The sequence below is a fragment of the Notothenia rossii genome (genome assembly GCF_949606895.1).
Source record: "Notothenia rossii genome assembly, chromosome: 7".
Lineage (NCBI taxonomy): Eukaryota > Metazoa > Chordata > Actinopteri > Perciformes > Nototheniidae > Notothenia > Notothenia rossii.
In genome coordinates this window covers 72043996-72057475 of record NC_136905.1, presented here as the reverse complement: position 1 = coordinate 72057475, position 13480 = coordinate 72043996, and the positions used below count along the sequence as shown (strand labels likewise).

The 13480-nt window shown below is 37.8% G+C and overlaps 1 protein-coding gene across 1 annotated transcript in view; it reads right to left on the bottom strand.

Moving 5' to 3' along the window:
* Nucleotides 1-6957, bottom strand: part of begain (brain-enriched guanylate kinase-associated) — a 106749-nt gene extending 99792 nt beyond the window's left edge. The window contains exon 1 of the mRNA XM_079693589.1: nucleotides 6841-6957. The gene's annotated coding sequence lies outside the window, so the exon portion shown is untranslated. The remainder of the gene's footprint in view (nucleotides 1-6840) is intronic.
* Nucleotides 6958-13480: the final 6523 nt, after the last annotated feature.

Genomic DNA, 13480 nt, shown 5'->3' with positions numbered 1-13480 from the left:
GAATAGGTTGTTGTGCCTGACACACACAAGTTGAGTTGCCTTGTTCAGGACTCTCCCTCAATGACGAATCAGTGAATAAGCATATATTTTCCATTTCAAAAAGATAAACCACTTGATTCTGTCAGCTACAATTCTCTGTAATGTGCAATGCAGGCTTAAGGTTTCCGTCACGTCTTACCCTCAGATTTACAGAGACCTTGAAGAAACGTTTAGCCTGTAGCAAAAAGAGCCCTTTTATCTAAAACTCTAAACACATGAAGAGTAAACGCTAAATATTCAAATGAACCCTAAAAACATTCCTTAGTGAAGAAGAACATTGAGTATGTGAGCTCATGCCAGGATCCATGAGGGGGAAGTGTTGTTCCAAAATTGGCCTGTTGATGTCCCACCTTCCACAATTTGACTGTGTTGTGACTCAGCTCTACGTCATGTTTAGCAGGGTGACTAATAGTCAGTCATTAAGAAAAATTATACAGTGGTATGTAAACATTATTTATTGATACAGAGGTGTGATAATCACACATGATTTTCTACACCAAGTCCTGGTGAGGAAGATGGGAAAGCATCAGGAATCTATTACAGTAATACAAAGTCTAGGAACTCCATGGTTTCATAATGTACTCGTTATATTTGTATGTGTGTTTTTATGTTCAAATCTGTTCTGGGGTTTAACTCAACAGATCAGAGGCGTTTGAGTGAGTGGTAACTGGCAGTATGTTGACTTGAAAGGCCAGAGTAGCCCATACAGTAGTAGTGGTGAGGTAATAAAGTGCTAGCTTAACAAGTTAGGGAGCTGAGAGATGAGAAATCTAGCGTAAATGCTGCAGGCCATGTGCTCACTGTATAGATTCAAAGCAAGGGCTTAATGTAATGCTCTAGCACAACAGGATTGTATTAGTCCCAAAAGGGTCAGTAAGGTTAAGAGCCGCTAAGTAGTGTTTAAATCCTTCCTAAGCTCAGCCACCACAATGCAGGCCCCCCCCCACACTCCTCTGGACTCATTTCACCTCCGGTTGTAGTCTGTAAAACTGGAAAGGCAAAAGGGAAAAGTTATTGCCGATGCACGCACAAGCCAGTATTTCCCATAGGATTTTCTAGTATAAATGAAATGATATACACAACCCTTAAACACTGAGTTTGGTTGGTTTAGTGTTGCAGCTTTGGTTTTGAATTAAATGTCTAGCCACGCTTGTTTACTAGTTGTAGTTTTAAGGGTCATCCTAGGTTACGCAGACTCAAAGGGCTTAAATGTATCAATGGCTAACGTGACTTTTCTATCTGCTTTGTGTCACTGATGACTCCTGAAGGTCTCTTCGTGGTTTTATTCTGATCCTTTTTTGCCTTAAGTTGGATAAAAATAAAAAGAATGTTGGAGATCTTGTTTTAATAGTTGTGCATTACCAAAGCATATCAGCTACACATTAGCCCAACATTAACATAGACATTAATTGTTATATGTTAGTTTTGTAATTCTAAAATTCTACATTGCACAGCTGATGTGTGTTGTAAATAAGGCCAGCTTTACCCGTTGCAAATTTCATTAGACATTGGCTTCTTGCCATGACAGGAAGATCATTGAGGCTAGGATGGTGGCCTGGTTACGAAGCTGCACTTTCAGGTCAGAGTAAGTAGTCACAGTGCATTATTAGAAATCACGCGACATGGTGACCTGTTAATACCATCTCAAATGCAGGAGATGAAATGAATGGTAAAGCTCGATAAAGTGCTTTCTATGTTACTTTGATTGTATAGATAAACTAATGTTCAGAGCAACAGGGATTACTTTATGACCCACTATTATTTTCCATAGCATGGGCATCTATGGCATTGTTGATTTCTTTGGCCAGTTGGTCTGACAATTTGGTCTAAATTGAAATCTCTTAACAACTATTAGATGGATTGGTTTGACATTTCACACAAAAGATGAATTTTGGGTCTACTGTATGTGTTGATGCCCTGAGTTTTCATCTAGGGCCACCAACAGGTTTAAATGTCCACAATATTTCAGATAATCACCAACTCAACCAAACTCCAGCAAGCCTCAGCTGTATTGTTAGAATATGACATATATAGCCGATGAAAAATATATATATTGTGAACAACTCATTAACCAAACAACAGCTTTAAATAGAGACTCCTCTTGATACAAACAACCTCAATGTAAAGACATTTTATCTGAGACCAACCGAGTAAAAAACCGATATGATGAAAGACATTTCTGACAGAGCTGAACATGCTGGCTCGGACATATCCACTTCTGTGGCATCCTCCTTAGGCAATACTTTACACTTCTTTGCCCTCCAGGAGGTAAGTCTCTTAGTATTCAAATTTGGCAAAGTGTCAGCTGTAATTTTACCTTTACGGTTATATTTATTAAGTGGCAAATACATTATAAATTCTCCATCTTTAGAGGAGCACACTGGTTTGTTCCAACTAGCTAAATTGCATCCCTATGAAGGTGATTGTTTGCCCAGTGCAGATTTACCTTGGATGAACCAGACTATTTGGCTGCAGGAAGACGTGGGCGAGAGAGAAAGAGACAGGGAGAGAGAGAGAGAGAGCAATCCGAGCAGACTGAGCAGCGAGAGATTTATAATTAGAGTGAATGTCTGTTCACTACCCCTGCTGTTCTCGTGATGGCTCCATTGCATCTGATGAAGCATTGCTGCTGGGAACTTCATTTGGATTCTGAAGCACCATACATCTTTCAGCATTTACAGACTGCCTCGCATGTCTGGGATAATGAAGACATGTTGTGACAGTCACATCGAATACCATCAAGTATATTAAGATTTCAATTTTGTATCAGACATAGATTTAACCACAGAAAAAAACACTTGGATAAAATCTGATTTCCAAATCGCACCTGCAACAATGTTAAAGTTAAATCTAATATTTTAGGTGGAAAAAATGTAATGTATCAAAACCAGGTACAAAAAGTATTGGCATTGACAAAGTTGATACTCCAGTTCATGATCTTTAGATACCTCATATATTCCTTATTCCATGACATCTAAAAACCATCGAATTCACCAGACATCCTTGTGTCACAAAAATAGACACTAGAGAAACAATGAGAACCTTTTGGAATTGATTAAAGGTTTCACACTGTGACACATAATATTATGTCTTTTTGGTAATTATGAGTAAAAATCTGAATAATTTTTTGTTTGGAATGGTACACAGAAAGCAGTAGGTTGGAGTGACTGCCGCCATGATTAACTTGTTATTTGGTAGTCTTAAAAGTTCTTCAAGGAATTCAAAGCACAGCAGACAGCAACTAAACTGTGTTTTATTTTTGTATTTACTTTTTAATATTTACTTTCACTATATATTTCTGTTTTTCTGTATTATTGTGTTGCACATGTTCATCTACATAACTACTCTGTAGCTATGTTCGTATGACAAATAAAGAACCTTGAAACACCTAAGCCACTTTTTCCATTGTTTGCACTATTCCTGCTTTTAGATGGCATCCCTCCATCATAGATATTATCAAAATGTCACATTTTATACTCTAAAAGTGGAATTTAGAAAAGTGAGCCAATTATGTGCAGTAGTGTTCAAACTGAAATATATCTTAAATGAAGATGTTACGCTACAAATATTTAATGAAAAACACTCAGAACAACATGGTATAGAAATTCAGGAATGTATAGAACACCAGATGATTGTTTCGACAATAAATGAATACACCTGTTAGGTATTTGCTTTTATTAGGAGTTTACTGCCAGTTGTGCTCATTACTTTGAAATCAACATACAAAACAGGAATGATTTAATGTTATGCAATGGAGGAAATACTGCCATGGATATCAATAGTCTCTATACCACTCATGATTCTTGTTTGTATCATGCAGTCATTTTCTTTTCCGGATGTAAGCCCCCAGTCACACTTAGACATAAAAGCGTTCAGTATGTTCTTGCATTGGGGCAAGACTTCCCCATACAAATATTGAAGATATACGTACGTCCTCTGTTATTATGGATATGGCAGTTCATTGCCAACGCTCCAGCAATTACAGTAAAGAATGTTTGCTATCTGACATTTTCTGACAAGAGGTATATAAACATTTAATAACCGTACACGATAAAAAAAAGTTGGTGATGAGCAAACCTTCCATCTTTCACATCATTAGCTCCCTTGAATCTGATTCAAATCTACAGGATATTTGGCTCATAAAAGAAAATTGCACCTCTTTTTCACCTAATAAAAGACCGGATTAACCCGCATCCTTATATTTCAGGAGAAACTGTAGGTTATGAGACGGCAGCTTATTACTTGAACAACTCTAGCATTCATTTCAACTTTCACACCTTAACTTACGACACGGTATATCGTGCCACGGGGATGTGGATGTATATAATTCAACAAACATGGTCATTACTGAGGTGTCGGTATGAACATGTTGCCTTCTCATTGAGGTGATAATTAAAGCTAAGGCCGTTATCCTCCCACATTTAAGCTATATTCATAAAGCAGTATTTATTAACATTGCATACCTTCAGGCTTTTATATGATTACAGACTTCAACTATTCTTATTCAGTGGGTGTCAGTAACTTTCAAAACATGCTCTCCTTTAACTCTCCGTTTCATCTCAGACTGGAAAGTGATGGATTGATATACAATGTGAGATTTATCAAGGGCCAAGTACAAAACATGTGCAGTAGTTTAAACAAATAAGCGGATGGAGAAACCGGCAGGAGACTTGACTGCAATAAAAAAAGAGAATGCCAGAAGAAACATTTGCATACGACTGCATGCCAGGTAATAATTAGTTAGGTAAAAGTCAGAAAAATGCTATCAGACATGCAGAAAGCTCTATTGCTTTTTTAATCAAACGTATAAATAAAGAGTTTCATCTTACGTCAGTAAACAGTATGTTAGGAGCCATCAAAAAGGCAGTCCCCACAATATGTGAAAGAAAAAAGTGAGGGATTTTCTAAAAAGAAAATATATTCCAACTAAATTCACATAGCACTCAAATTCTGTAAATTGTTTAAAGTAGATCTGTGGCTAACTCATTGCCATTAATTATCTGACTCAACAGGAAGCTTTAATGGTGGTACAAGTATTTAAGTGTATATACTGATATATGTTCTTCATTTATATTTCACAAAAATATCTCCATAAAAGGATATGCATATTGCAAGCAAACACATCCCACACACTATATATTATGGTGACGTATAAACTATTCAGCCATAGGTTACATGTAGCATGTTGAAAAGACAAGCATAAGTGTAAGTAATCTAAATATTTTCATGAGAAGACATGATCTTAACCACGATGAATGCATTGAGAGTTAGTACCTCCAGGAATCTTTGCCCTGAAGTGTGTAGAGCACTAAAAACACTGTAAACAATAATCCATATCAGCCAAGCTATGTTATTTGGTGTTATGGGTCAAAGGAAGGGTGTTTATCAGAGACGTGTTTATCAGAGACGGTTTGTCAACAGACTTTACCTAATGTAATAACTAGGTAGTGCATGAGAAGCCATAAAATTGTGAAAATTGCCAGGGAGATATTCTCTATTTTAAATATGCTGCTTTAGAAGACTGTGAAGCCTGTGAACAGTAAATGAGCAAACTCTTGTATTGATATCATATACCGATACAAATCTATGAAATATTTACAGAATGAAGAAAGAGCACATTTTCAATGGGCTTTGTTGAAAAAAGAAGAACAAGTCTGAAGTTAATTAGTAAGATTACTCTTTAATGCTTTGTTATTATGTGCTCTGAGTTACACTCAAAACCACTCCAAACATCCACACAAACTATTTTTTTTGAGGTTGTGTAGATTATCTACCCAGTGCCCCGTGTTCCCAAAATTACAGAAATAAAACATAATTCACAGTGCTCGTGGATACAGTACAAAGACATCCAGAAATGTGTTCCCAATTTGTGCTTATTTGTTCCGCTCTGATTTAAATGCTCCATATCCTGTTTGCTGCTAGTGTATGACCTCTTAGCAAAAGGCAAAACAAACAGTTTGTTTAAAACACATCTCTGTGTTTCAATAATAAGTCTCGTTTCTCAGCTAAACCAGACTGAGTTTAGACATTTCATGCACTTTTGTCTCAAACCATGGTGGCATCGATAAACATATATAAACAGAAGCATAGGCCTACTTGGAAATATATCAGTTCTGATATTTTTCAGGGGCACAATTAGAAGCTAAAATAACATTCAACAGTCAATGAACTACCCAAGCCTGTCAATGTACAGCAGCGCTTCCTCAAAGAAACCGTTTAATTGAGGTGATAATCCACCTAGATCCCAGGGCCCAAGACAAACTCAACAAGCACACAGTCAGCACACAGCAAACATTTGGAAGTGATGATAATGACATTAAGAATGGCAATAATATGAGTGCAGCCAACAGAATCTAACCACCAAACAGGGGTACAGTCAGCACTTTCTGACATGAAGAAATATTAAGCAAGCTGACCATGAACCCAATTGTTCTGCTAGCTACTGTCCTATACTAAAATACAAGCAGACTTCCCATGTGGCCAATCTTAAAAATCAGCAAGAAATCAGTGATTGAAGCCAATGTTGTGAATTAAGGCCTAGCTTCTCCTACAGAAAATAGGAACCACAAAATCAGCATGAACAACCCAAGGGGTAAATGTGTAGAGTGCCAAACTTTATATACAGTCTATGGTGCCAAAGAACAACACAAACAACTCAGCCAATAAGTAGAGGCCAAAATCACAAATAAACAAACCAAAAAATCCACAGCAGATTCGTATTGCCATTTAAGCGAGCCCACACGGTTCACAGCCCAAACAATAGCCCACAATCACACACTAGCAAAAGCAGCAAACACTTACATTTAGCTTGTTCAGGTGAAGCTACCATCTGTCGCCTCAAGCAGTCTACATGCACCCGGAAAGGAAAGCCTTACTCTGGGCTTGAAGTGGCGTTTGAGGTCCAGGGACAATGTTAGGAAGTACATATTTACAGAATAGTGACAGCAGGCCCACTTTATCCACATTTTGCCGACGTCCAATTGATCACAGGTGTGCTTCATTATGACAGTGTGCGCAGTAGTAGGTACCCGAGCAAGGGAAAATAGTAGGTAGTAGTGCCGAGAGTCAATAAACCGCGAGATTGAAAAGTGTGCGAAGATATTTTACGCATACAATAACGCAATAAACCAGTGAAATGCAACATTTCTGTGGTGAAAAGCTTATGATCACAGTCATATCTGAAGGATTTAGTTTGTAGTGTTTCTGTTTTTCTGCCAATAAGATTGATACAATATGAGAATAAAGTTGAACAGATTTTACAAACCTCTAAAAATTGTTTTAACAAAAACTGATCAAGTGCACTGTGACATTTGGTCTAGCAGCCAATCAGGTGTTTACATAAAGCATGTATTAGATTTTTCATAAATGGTTAGAGCTTAATGAGATGATTCTGTCAAGGTTCTGATTTTTATAAAGGCTATTCAGAAATAGATTTGTAACAGCTGCTTTTGCTACTATAATTCCCAATATTCCAAATATGCCTCTCAGATGCTTGTGCTTTCGATGACTTAAATGTTGACTCCATGTCCTTTTTTGATTTTCTGGAGCTTTTAACTCCATCTGGTTCCCTGCTGGTTTTGAGGCCAATAGCAATATCCACATGTGAGAATTGTGTGTTTCGTAACACTATTTTTCTTAAAAAATAATATAGGCCAACATTTTAGTGGAAATATGGAAGTGGCAGCCATGATAAGAGCTGGTTTAATTATCTTGAAGCAAAGGAAAGGTGCTTTATTGATTCCTTCCTTATCTCTTCCCTCCTGTCACATGTGTAGCTTATTATAAGTTGATGGTTGGATTGTATTTGCACAGTCTTTATCTTTCTTGAATAAGGACATTGTTCTGTCTAAGTCAAGGAAAAGCCTTTAGCAATAATATGACGTATTTTCTTTAACTAATCAACTACAGCCATTGGCTTTACCTTTGTCTATTGGATCCTGGTGTATTGAACTCTTCCCAGTCAAAACTGTCCTAAGTCAGGTTCAGATATTCAGAACAAGTTAGCACTTTCCATTCTGGTCTTAACGTTAGCTAACCTTTACATTTGATGTAGCTACTGTAACATTAACCTTGGTGTCCTTCCAGTTTCACAGAATTGCTCCGCTTTGCATAGCAATAGAAAGACTCTTTATGAGAGAACCCTGTCAGTTATCCAGATGTATTGCCTGAGAAAGGAAGCGCTTGCATTTTCAACATCAGCCCTTATGATTAAAGCTCTGCATAGATGTGGGTCTGAGTATGAAAGTCAATGGATCAAATGAAATGCACCAGAGAGAAATGTAATTTTAAAAAGAATGCTGTACACTAGATATAGTTTACTTTTCATTCAAGTAGTCTATAAGCAAGTGGAAATGACAAAACAGCAGAATCATAACAATAATCTAAAGTAGATCCCTCATCTCAATGGCATTTTCTCCCACAAGACAAGCAATGATTGAAAACAACCCACAATATAATAAACACTATACAATGTCTTCCTGCAGGGAAAGAACTGCTGTGTTTATCAGTGCTTTTCAAACCTCTACATACCTGATTGAATATAATGAGAGGAATCACATCACAGCTCTGTGAAATTAGAGAGAGAGATATAGAGGCAGAGCTGAAACCACCAGCAGAGTAATCAAATCGATTACCCTTCTGCGGCTGCCACCCTGGCACTCACCTCAGATGCCCTCTCCTCCATCTCTCCGCTTCCCATCGTCACTGGCTCGTGGTCCAGTCCCTGCAGAGTAACACTCCCCCCTGTAGGATGAAAGCAAGACTTCAACTCAGTGCCTCAAACGCATGGCTGCCTCCCATGAAGGCTTCTGAGGTGAGTAAACTGACACGTGACTGGACTCTTTAGATTTATTTATTTTTTCAGAGGAAACAAATTAAGTTTTCTACAGTGAGTTAAGATCAGGAGACAGTACCTGTTTCATATCTCACAGTAAGTCACAGTTCTTTCCAATTAGAGCTTATATTTTACATAAACTTTGAAGAGAAACACATTTCTTTGTAAAGACATCACTGTTTTTGCACATTTGACAAACAAGTAGAGATTTTATTTATACATTTTATTAATAGGGAATAGCTGAGAGAAAACCATGAGAATACTGAAAGCCTTTGAAATAAATGTCAGAGTTTTTCACATGTAAAGTCAGTTAGAGTATATTTCCTTTTAATTGTTTCTTTTATGCAATTTCTCACCTGATAGGCTCAGATTATGAACATCCTGGCAGCCATAACACCAGCTCTGCCAGATTAAAAAGCCCTCCTTTAATTGTTCACCTGCTCAGAGTAAATTGCTTTTGTTTTGTCAAACAAGAAGTTACCGAGGCGGTGCCAAATCAGGCTGCCTTGACACCAGCTCTGCCAGATTTAGAAGCCCTTGCAATTTTATTCATCATGAATCCAGAGTAAAAGGCATTTTTACAGTTTAATTCGCTCCATTATGCTGCTTGAATGCAATCAAATATACCAGACTTTATATAAAAAGGAAGCAGATGTCTTGCACGACACTGCATAATGATATTCAACAATGATCTGTAGGAAGTCTGTGTTAGTGTCAAGGTGCCTAACACCAGAACAAATCATGTGCACCAAATTTGTCAGGTTGTATTAGAGTCGTTGACACCACGTCCTACTCAAACAAGTCATTCACATTCAAATAATGAGCAGAGTCCAAAGATGAGTCCAGAGATGATTTCTCAACATGACAACACAAAGATGTAGCCATTAATACTGTATGTCCTTATAGGAACGTACAGGTGTTTTCGACCCCACACGTGTTTCAGATCATTATCTGAAAGAATAGGATGATACGCCACTGGGTCTACCAAAATAAAGTTAAATTAAAATGTGAGAGATCTTTGACAAATCTAAAACATCCTCCATCATGTAATTGCTTAGAAAATTGTTTTACTGCTCTTCTAAGATAAGATGTATTTTATTAATCACAATTTGGGAATGTTTTGTTGTTGCAGCGGCATAAAACAAAACAAGGCATTGGACATTATAACAAATTAAAAGAGTAGAAATGAACCATTCTAAATTATAAACATCTCAAAATAGAAAAAGAAAAACATTCTAGTCCTGTTGTGCACTTCTGCAGACGTTTGAATGAAAGATGACAACAGAAACAATATAGCTTATGCCAAAATTGACTTTTGTAATCCAAGAATGTGATTCTAAGTATATATGGTTACAATCAGAGCCTCATTTTGGGCATCAGCAAACACTGTCAGATACGGGAATGTAGTTTGTCTGTAATATCTTCTTCAATACCTGCTGTGACCTTTGAAATTAAGGCAAATTCATAATCAAATATACTGAAAATGATACTAATGGTAGCATGCAACTTTATGGACCTTTTTTTCTGTACCACAAACTATCATGTGTTCTGCATAGTGATGAACCTTACCAGTGAATCCAGGAGAATACGCCTCCTGTTATTTGCAAAACCAATTGATATGGTATGCAGAAAAAAAAGGTTGGATGTAACTACAGTTTTTTAAGGAGCCTCTTAAATGCAGCTGGGTTTCTAGGAAGCTCTAAAGAAGAACAGGTGAACACAGGTTAAATCAGGCTAATCGGCGAATCAGGTGGACAGACGGTCAGACAGAAACCCAGACAGACAATGCAACATTTTGGCTGAGCTGGCTGCTATACTGGCTTCCTGTGATGTTCCAGATGGTGGCAGGTTTTCCTTCCAGCAGCCTGTCAGACTTGGCTCGGAGCCACCTGTGAGTCAGGTAGGGCAAGTGAGGACAGCTTGGCAACCAAAAAAACTGCGATACCCAAGCCGGAGATGCTGTGGGATTTGAGAAAGCAGCTCTGTACTGGATCAGTAAGAAGTCGTTTTGGGATTTGGTTGTATTTCCCGAACAGGTCAGACACGTACAACAAGAACGGCTAATTCAATGAAGTTAGACTAAAATTGTCTTTTTTTTTTGTCTGTTCATTGTATGCTTTAGCCACGTATATCTTTACAGTCTTTTAAGTCACACTAGAATCCCTGGCAGATTGCCAAATTGACATATGTAATGATTGTATGGCCTTGTTAATAATAGCCTATAGCTGTCAAAAGGAAACAAACATCACATAAACCACTGAGCATTTGAGTTTAATGGCCACTTACTGTAGTGATGCAGTCTCTCTGTTTGAAGCTACCTGTCAGTGAAAATGCTTTATAGGTCCCAAAGATAAACACTTAAATAAGGAAGAAAACAGAATGATGTTCTGTCTGCAAGTTCACTTTGGGTCATGATTAATATGCGGAAAGATGGAGAGGCAGAAATTGCTTTGATAATCTTTCATCATCACCGAGGTCACGGCACATTCAAGCATTTCAATCAGAGCAGAACGGCAGCTGCACTAACACAGCTGATTCCCCACCGGGCTACGTTAGCTCTTATAACTTTGGTGTTATTGTTATTCTCATTATTTTCTTCATAATAGGTTTAGTATTGATTAACTGTTGTTTGGTCACACTGAATAAGGTTAGGTGACCTCTGGTGAAAGTGTGACTGGATAGGACGATGAGGAGGATGTGAAAGAAGCCGATGTCACGGTCAGATTACTGGTGGAGGTGCAGAAACAGACACTGAGGCTCGGGTTGCTGGTATAGCAATGTGGTTGGTGTCGAATAAGCAGGAAATAGGAAGTAGGCCTAAATTCTAGAGGATAACCAGAAAATGTAACATAAAAAGGTATTTCATTAAACTGATACTAGTAATTTCACTGCTAGACTCAGATGTGTATATATTCACAAATAGCAAAAGCCTCTCTGAGTATGAAGCACATTGCGTTCTTTTCGGTGCCTGCAGCTGTACTGTAATTAATAGCAGAGCTCTAAAGAGTAACTTTGTAAAACTTCGTATCAACTCTTCATCAGAAGATGCAATAGGCCTACATTCATATACATAAGAGCATGGTAACTGTTATATTAACAAACTTCACTGTGATAAATACCATGATATTGCTATATCATGAGTCAGGAGGAATGCAAATACACGTGTAACTAAGGCTAAATGTATCAAGTTCTTCATTCTGTAACTGTCTATAGTTAGTCTGTATTGGATATTTATGTTTATTCGATGGACAACATTCCTCATAATAGGCCAAAGGGTGCCACAATGTTAACTGCTATGGTGTTTTTTGTAACACGTAATTGTTGATTTATTCAACACTTGTTGCTGACATTTGTTGTGCTGCATGAGGACATCTCACAGGACTAAACATGTTCAAATACCATCAAAGTTTGGTTTCCCCTCCTTCCCTTACCTTCTATTGAAGCGGAAGTGAGTGTGGAAATACTTGTGCTTCAGGCCAACTGTGTATTTCAGGGATATTTCCGTCAGCAGTGTCAGGTCAGGACAAGGCAACAGATCTTTTTGGATCAGAAATGTCTCTGGGAAAAAACTAACGTCAGGTTTCCCTGAAATCCGCCCCTTCGTAAAAACAAACACTTGTTTACAGTTGGCACTGCTCACCAATTGTGTGACTCATGGCTTCTCCTTCACCTTGTGTAACATTTAGTTTTAATTCTCTCTCCGAATTGGGAGTTAAGCTACTACAGCCAACTGTTACCGAAGTACAAGGCCAAAGCCATCGAAACAAAGTAACCCTCATTACTGAACCAGGAAGTAATCCATAAAACACAAAAAGAGGATGACCCTTTTCTTTGCTCCTTCTGGGAAAAACCGAATTATTCTTCTCTACCCATTAACAAGCTCTGCACACTCAAATCACTTTCTCAAATCAAATCTGCTCATTGCAAAGAAGACCGTCTATTTTAATTATTTTAAACTCCACTAAATTGTTTCATGGAAATGAAAAGCTCTCTCCTGAGGCAGGCAATTATTTAGAGTATGTATACAGTAGTTTACTTGTATTGGTCATTTATAGGTCAATGACTGACATATGACTCAACTAAAAATATGGCTTTAACTAATAATTATTTTTCATTTAGAGCCCCAATCCAAAAGATATTCAGGTACTCTCATATCTGATGAAACCAAAAACAGCAAATGTTCCTATTCATGACGGCCTAACAGGGAAATGTTGTTTTGTACACCAACTCAAGACAAACTAATCTTTAAGACTATGGTCACAGTGAAACATAGCAAAATAGTGTGTTATTGTATTCCCCAAGGGTTGGCGAGGGTTGGTTTCTCGCACTGAGACAACAATTGTCTACCAGTGAACACTGATGACAAACATCTGTCCCAAAATACAAAACAGGCTTCACTGTGTCAAACTTAATGAAATTATTTTACAGTCAGATTGTGGGCTGCGGTCACATAAGACTTTCTGCTGGGAGCAAGTGAGACAGACATGATCATTGCAGTGTGTTTGATTATTGTGATAAGTTGAGCTCCGTTTGAGATATGGATGATTGTGTTGCTGAATACAGTCATAGATGAGAGAGTTGAGACCTGACAGATAAATGCTTGAAGTG